The sequence below is a fragment of the Saccostrea cucullata genome, unplaced genomic scaffold (genome assembly GCF_032062105.1).
Source record: "Saccostrea cucullata isolate Sc308-1 unplaced genomic scaffold, CSIRO_AGI_Scuc_v1 ctg1256, whole genome shotgun sequence".
Taxonomy (NCBI): Eukaryota; Metazoa; Mollusca; class Bivalvia; order Ostreida; family Ostreidae; genus Saccostrea; species Saccostrea cuccullata.
Genome location: NW_026925139.1, coordinates 247,098 through 255,924, shown reverse-complemented (window position 1 = coordinate 255,924; position 8,827 = coordinate 247,098). Strand labels below are relative to the sequence as shown.

Below are 8,827 nucleotides of genomic sequence, written 5' to 3'. Positions count from 1 at the left end.
CTGTTATAAACGATAACTCATTAATGAAACATGAGCAAGTCCGAGGTATATAACTGTTTATACGCTTTGGTTTTTAGTATTTCCCAAGTGTTTCTATGCTGTCAGTAGAATCCGGTGGTTTTAAAATTGAGCACTTAGCCGGAATTAAAAATATCTTTAATATCCCCTAACCCGACCTTAAATTCTCAAGTTGGGTCGGTAGGTAGGTGAACAATTTTATTTTCTGGTCGCAGCTTTGAAAATACATTCTAAAATTTAATGGAAAATTACCTTTATAAGTAAGAAATGTACAAAAGAAAGCGATTTGTGAACAAAATGCTAAGTATCGTACATATGCGTTCAAAAGCAAAATTCATGATGAATTAATTCACAACTGTTATTCAGTTGAACTAGTGAAATATCTCACGCCATTACAATTATATAAATTAAATAAAATAGACAAGATTCTGACATAGGCAAAGACCAGACATACAAGTATATTTTTTCAAACCTTTCAAACCTTTCAAAAGCCTTCAGAGCTTATAGACGATCAATGTACTTTTTTGAGGGCCATGAGATTTGCAGTGGTTCTGGAGCATTTTGCTTTGGAGTTAAGAGGTAAGTGGTTAATTTTAAATCGCAGGATCAAATCCCAATGAGTAACGTTGAAAACGGTCCTTCAAAGGGGACCATTAAAACTTATGTCCAGTGTCGCAGAAGATGCTGGCCCCATAAAGATCCCCCACTGTAACGATTCACATTTTATGTGTGCAACACAGAAAAAAATTTGCGACACAGTTAGAGATGTGTGATAATCAGAAATACAAACATATAAATTATCACTAACTGAAACTATTTAATGAAACGATCATACCGTCATTCAATTCTTAAAGGCAGATCACTTGAAAAATTAACTCTTAATTAGGGTTTCACTTTGCATCTAATCAATTATCTTCTGGACCCTCGCCAGATTTGACGTATGAAGGTACAAAGACAAATCATTTTTTCTCACTTCCACGTAACGGTTAACTGGTATTTGCATTTAATTTTTAAAATCAGGTCTTCCAAAGTCTGACAATAATTCCCATGTGTAGCAATTGTGAAGACCCTATTTTGATATTCATTAAAAAGGAGCTAACGAATAGTTTGAAAGCGTTAAAGTCCCGTCAAACAAAATAAATCAAGGATAAAAAACAACAACAACAACAACAACAACAAACCCCTCTTAAACATCAAAGGTGGAATCAAGTGACATGGAGGAGTAAGCTTCTCTTACCGACCGGACACACCCACTGTACTATATTTGCCATTTTCTTCGCATGAAATCTGTTAGCAATTCAGTGTGTAAAACAAATATTGAGAAAAAAATCTGTCAGCATAATATTAAGCAGAATTATACCAAAAATTTAACATGAGAAAAGTAAAACATGTTGTGGCCTTCTTCGACATTCAGATAAATCTACAACATAATATCAGTTTATGATAGGCCCTTATAGTCTGGCATTTCGTTGTCAGATATATGAATTTTTCTAAGAAAAAAAGTTAATTGTGGCCTTCTAACAAAACATCAGACAAATGTTATTAATGTCACAATCGTCTTCTAGTAGTCTGTAGCAATTCAATATGAATTTTCCCCCAGTTGATTCGAAATACAAGGACTTACTCAGCGAACGAACATTTTTTGAACAAGTAAGCTACTGATAAACAAATTGATGGTGCAAATTAAGTCTCGTTTAATGTCGGCATTTCACAAGTGCTTTTGTCGTTACAATAACCTTGTCAGCAAAACAATCTGTCACTAAGTTGAATACTGTCTGATGTTTTTCGTACCAACTAAAGGACTAATGTAGATAACTAATTTTTTGCATATTTATTTTCGCAAAGATCATAAACTCTTTTTAGCGATACAAATATTTTCACAAATTGTGGTTATTGCTCTATATTTGCATATCCACTTCTCTCTCCCACTATGAACATGTAGCCATCAACTGCATTCATAGCACTATAGACGCAACTGCTCTTGCTATGAGTGCAATTGCTCAATCACACTCGTGTAGAACAAGCTCTGCTACACATATGGAAAGTGTTGAGAAGTATATATATGAAATGTTTTGTAAAAGAAGTAAATATAAGTTTTTAATAATATTTTTTGGAAAAAAAAAGAAATTCAGAACAATTTAAAATTGCTGATTGATATCTTTAAAAATTTAATTTTGGTCAATGTATTTAATTGTAATATAAAACTTTTTAAGAATTGAAGACAACTCCATATTTTTATTTTTTCTTATCATATTTTTGCATATTTGTACAAAGAACGATAACTCTTCACACTTGGGTTATGAAACATTCAGAAAGAGCAGTATACTGTATACAGGGAAATTCTCGCCCCCGTTTTATTTTCGCCCCTTTCGCCCCCCTCTTCCTGATTGGGCGAATTTAAAACGGTGCGAATTCAAATTACACAGCATAATTTCGTAAACAAAACTATGACTGGGCGAATTTAAAACGGGGCAAAATAGATTGCAAGTGCAAAAGGGCGAGACTAACACGGGGCGAAAATAACCCTGTATACAGTATGTCTAGTTCAAGAACGATTTCAGTTCTTAAAATTAAATAGAAAAAATTTAAAAATCATAGAAAAGCATTCTGGAGATAAAATCATTATTAAAGCATTCTCTTTTTTCAACATAAGGTTAAATTATTGATTTTTGTCAGAGGGTTTCAATTACGTTGATCGATGACGTCACAACTGAATCAAAACAAAAATTTTTAGGAGATGGGATGTGACGACGGTGCAGCTTGTATCCAGATAACTGTGTTTAAGAGGCAAATACTCTATAAATTGTTTGTGATTATTAGAGAAAAGGTGCAATGATCAGGTATACTAATTCTATAGCCGTGTGTTTTTCTTTACTGAAGACAACAAACCACATCCATATGTAAGCCAGGATTTCCTCTGATATTCTTGACAACATCAAAGAATGCAAATATAAGTAATAAACAACGATTATTTAGTGAACATGGCATTATGAATAGCAATAGCTCTGCTGGCATATTTTCCATGATGCGCTAGCGCGCATCATGGAATCTGCCAGCAGAGCAATTGCTATTCATAATGCCATGTTCACTAAATAACGTTGTTTATTTCTTAAATATAATCTTCAGAAATATTAATATACACGAGAATTAAATATGCTGGCACACTATCTTGCTTTATTACACGACAATAGTTCGAGAATAAAACGTGATTTTCAGTTACTGATCATATTAACTGTCTGAATTCACAATGGATTTGTCTGATTCCCCGAATGTGACAAAGAGCACACAATGTATGTGACCGTTCAACATGGAATGTTTACTCCTCCATAGCAACTTATCCAGCTGTAATGTTTTTGAGTCCCGTATTTGCTCAATACTTTCAATTCGTTTTGTTTCGATAAACATTTACCTCGAATACTGTTTTCTCTTTATATAACATTCATTTCTTACATTTATTCTAAAAATACTCATCATATCTATATAAGGTGTCAGGGTTATAGATTTATGGGGAGCAGTGTGGGAAAAAGGTGACGTTTGATTTATGCAGATTTTGTCTTTGAAAGACATATTATATGGAAGACAAATCCTTTTTAGAGACACATTTAAAAAAGTTTGTGACATTTGCAAAATCTAGGTCAGTAGTTATTGCAAGGTACATCGTAGAAAAGTTTTCAAACTTTGCATAGCTCATTAAAAAGATCTCCACAGCAGGTAATCGATAAGAATTGTGGATTTAAATGTGCAGGCAATACAGACATACATGCGGAAGTTAACTGATTGCCGTTCGGTTAACGAAATACCTGTTTGAAAGGACTAGAAGGATTAATTAATCTGATAAAAAGTTAACGTGTAGAAGATGAACAGAAGTTTAAGTCAGTGTCCATATGAAGACTGGGAGAGAGTATCAATGTCGGCTTGTAGTCCTTCAGAGAATTTTCATTGTTTACAAGATGACTTCGGTAGGATTGGATGGATATGCACTCAACCAATATGGGTTGAAAAAGGTGAATGATGCTCAGTTAATTATGTACATTTCGAAATAACGAAAAGGAGACAATACATTTTGCTTATTCTCTTTATATTGATTTTTTAAAACTAAAAATTGATGATACATATTTCATTTTAATGTACCTTATTATATTAATAGGTAGATGTCCTGTTTACGATACTGGAGCCAAAATGCTGGATTCTATTTTCTGCAATACGACAAACTGTCCATTAGAAAATTACAAATCGAATTTTGTCCATAGAGGTTTGTAGAATTTTCAAAAATGGTCGCTAGTTTATTTTCATAATTATTGTTTTTCTTTTTTTCTGTTTTTGCATGAAGCTGTACTAATATTTAGGTCATCAAACTTTATTTCAGTTTAAAAAGATATTTCTTCAAGAGCATATGGAATTTGTGTTGCCTAGAGAAGCAATGTTCCACTTTTAGTGTCTTACACGAATATTTAATTAACCGTTCAATTTTTTTTAAAAACGGCTCTTTGTGTAAAGATTCAATTCATAATTCGTTGTGCTGTGCACGTCGGCTCTAACAACACGTGTATTAAGCCATGATCCAATTGTATAAACAACTATCGTGGTAGTAACAGATGAATTTATTGATTGATCTCACATACAAACAGGCTCTAAAATACAGAGGAACATAACATAAACATACATGCACATTACAACACAAAACACGCATCAAAGGGAAATAACTCAATTTTAAAATCGAACACAAATGATAATCAATTAGCTTGAAATGAAATAAATATGAATTTAGATAGAATAGTAAAACTGAATCATTTTAGCTTTTCCCAATTATAATTTAAAATCGATATTGTATCAAATTCAACAAATAAACCAGTATTTCTCAAATTCATCAGTGCAAAACAATTTGTTCACACAGAAAACGCAATCAAACACCATTAAATATTGATCTTACCAGATATATGGTATCAGAACCAGTTCTGTATATATAATATGTAATTGCAGCTATGGCTAGGAAACCCCCTAAAAACCAATCGTTATATTATATATTTATTTCATCAAATTGTAAAATATTAAATAAATACTATTTTTATATTTATCACACAAATCAACATCCTCACAGGTTAATAAAGATTAATAAATAAATAATGTCTTACTTTTCTGTCTAGGTCAGTATAGTCCAAGAAACCTCTAATATCACACATGATATAGTACACAATGTAAAAACCAAGAATGGAAATCAAATACCCCAATATTACTATACCCTCTAAGACTTTTACCTTTGACACTTAAATCAACCAACCAGGAATGAAACCAACGAACCATGAACAACATACTACACTACTTATGGAAACTCATGAATGAATTAAATTTATAAATAACTTAGAATATGGAATCCTGTTTAATTATTAATTGAAAATTTAATTTTTAATAATTTATTTTATTTAAACAATACAAATAAAATAAATATCAATCTATACTATCACAAAAATACTACAGATCTTAGGACTGTTGGTACACAAAAGCTTCCGTAATGCAAATAATTTAAGATTATGACAATTTCTTCTGGAGTAGATTTAGTTATCAAAGATATAGGTATGATAAATTCTTAATGTTTCTCTCAATTTGACTTCAAAAAGGCTCTGTATTTGCAAGCACGGAAACTGCTAAGCATTTATTTATGTCATTGTTTTGTTAGAAAATGGCTGTCACTTCAACATGGAGAAAACGTAAGTTTACTTTTTTCTTAAGCATAATTATAGCTTCTGAGGTCATCCTCTCCTGTGGTATTTGTCTGTGCACACAAGGACATTTCAAAATAAGAGTTATGCATGTTATTGTCTGATACCTCAGAAGCAAGATCGCTGTCTAAAATATCAAAATCAGTGGTCACGTAAGAACGATTTGGTATAGTTCTGAAAAAATATTAATGTTATATTTTAATAAGTTTTGTGCATTTCACTTCAGATATCAGGTCAGCGACCAAATTAGATTTATTTAAAGCAGATAAAAAACATAAAAAGTTGAGATTTTCCTAAATAAAATGCATATGGTATTTGTTATTGTTTTTTTTAAATTTATAATTTGTTTTTCTTTGTAGCGAAAAAAAAGAAAAGAATAAACAACACAGTTAGAACTGATACTGGCGTCACCAAAACAATGCATTTGGAGTACATTGTAATAATTGCTGTTGCAATTATTCTTTTTCTCTCCGCAATACTCCTGTTTTTATATATTAGAAGGCGGCGTAAGTAAATGTTACGTCTTCAAGTAAAAATCAAAACTAGAAAGACAATTTGACTTGAAAAAAGTTAACCAGATACGCAGCACAGTTAAGGTTACAAAAAGGAGGCGGAGCCTAATTTGTACGGGAAAACTTGACTATGACATCATGCACAATATACGTCATACAGCATTTCTTTAAAATGCCACAAAATGAGTTGATTTGCTAATTTAACCAGTAAGAAATGATCCAACTACATTAAAACTTACTACAGCGTGTTGTTTTGACTTTAGTTAAATCCCACATAACAAGTTATATACATGTCACTGATCGCAATACACTTGTCAATATGACGTCATTTCTTACAACGTGACGTAGTTTGTATGCAGTGAGAGGCAGATCAAGTAATATTTTCTCAACAAAATATTTATTCTCTAATTCAATAAAATATTATTTACAGATATTCTATGAGCAATAACTTGAATTTAATGTCGTTTTCACTATTTTATTAATATATTTTCTGTACATTACGTATTTAATTGACACTGCCGTATATTTGTATGCAAGTACACCGGAGGGTAATGTGGGGGTCTTAATAAATCGATCTAGTGCAAGGGCATACCCTCTATGGATAATAATAAGCTTTTACATTTCAACTCTAGAACTATTAAGGTATCTGAAAAGTGCTGCGATCCTGATGAAATCTTTAAAATAATTTAATTATATCAATATTTCATGCCGCTGACCATAAAAAAATATAGCATTCGGTCATACAAATATAATTGTAACAATGAAATTGCAGAAATTAGACAGGATCGCAGCACTTTTTAGAAACTACAATGTGTGTTGAAAATAATTATATAATAAACTTGGAAATTAAACTTGGTTATGCCCTTGCACTAGTGATATTCATATGTAACATCAATAATGCAAGTCAATGTGCTAAAATCGCCTGACTGCAGCATCACGTGACTAGTCTAAATATAGAATATATTCGTCCTCGATATGTAGTTATTAATCATAATTACAATTATCTGATATAAATAATGTACTAAAAATAATCGCCATTCCGATTACAAATACATTTTTAAATACAAAATTTAGTCGATATTTCCATTGCGCACCTTAACTGTGCTGCGTATGCCAGAGTCACACCAATTTTTAAACTCTGATATTCATTTGAAACGTTTAAAACATACATTTTTTTCAATCCCAGGTAACTCTTCTCGAAGAAAACCAACATCAGAATGTGGAGGGGAAGATAGTAACCTTTTCCTTCTAATGGATACTTCAAATGATACATTTACCCGCGCAAGAAGCTGTCTGGCTAAAAAGAGATTTGTTGTTCTGAGAGGAGTTTAAGGATCTGGCAAAACATATTTAGCGAAAGAATTAGCTGATAATATCAACCAGATTTCTAAAACTGATTGTCAAGTACACTGGATAAATGATGCAATCGAAAATAGAATGCCTTCAGTGACAAAAAAAGCGTTAGTTGTTTTAGACGGCATCTTTTACGAACTGCAGTCAAAGGATGAAATTCAAAAAACAATAAAGAAAGTTGAAGAGCTCTTTTGTAATGCTTGTTTATCAAAACACCTCTATGTAATTGTCACAATTCCAACATTTACATGGAAGATACATTCGTATCATTTTCGGAATGAAACGTGTTTTACCAATTATGTCGATCTAGATACGTTAAATACAGAAGAAAGAACAGAGATTTTCAATCATTATTTAAGACACGGTGCTAAAAACGAGGAAAGAGATCCAACAAAGAGTAAACTCATAATGAGAGATGCAGTAAAAAACGCTATCATAAATTTTAAAAGATATGACTATATGGGATATCCCTCTTGCGTAGCTTGGATCAGTAGAATAGAGGACCAAATGGACTTGAACGATGCTGGAAGATTTATTGAAGTGCCAATAACGAGGATTACAAGCGAGGTTAATCGTTTATATAACGTTAAAAATACCAGAGAAAGAACAATGTTCTTACTGCTAGCTTTCATGGCTTTTAATGATGGAAAACTAGACGTCAAGGAACACGATGAAAATCAACTTATGGATTTAGCTAAAATCTTATTTCCAAATGATAACTCTTACGAGTTAGCACTACAGGAAAACGACCACAGCCTCTTTTCGCTACAAGAAAAGTATATAAAAAAGATATCTGTTGGTGTTTATGAATTTTACTTGGATGTTGTAAGAAAAGTAGTTCTCGTAATAGCCTTGGAAAAAAAAACTTAGAAGCTTTAAAGAAGTATGTGAGCCATTATATGTGGAAGTGTGTTGCTGTCCAAAGAGGAAAATTGCCTTCTGATATATCAGTTGGAGAACTTTCACATCTGTTTATTAAAATGTAGCAAAGATAATTAATTTTCAAAAGAACAATTTTAGGTCTTTCTATTTTATATACAGTGGATATTTATATTTATGTTTGTCGGATATTTATATATATGTTAGTTGCTAGCGAATGGAAGTGTGTTTTGCAAAATAAATTTAATTCTAATTGCTACTATGGCTGGCAAAAACCGCCAACTTTTGATTAAGAATAATATTTTTGTACAATATTTTTTACCAAAATTAGTTTGAAGATATTTGCGT

The 8,827-nt window shown here is 31.8% G+C and overlaps 1 pseudogene; it reads left to right on the top strand.

Moving 5' to 3' along the window:
• Positions 1–5,695: 5,695 nt before the first annotated feature.
• On the top strand, positions 5,696–8,585 carry LOC134268166 (uncharacterized; annotated as a pseudogene).
• The last annotated feature ends 242 nt before the right edge of the window (positions 8,586–8,827 follow it).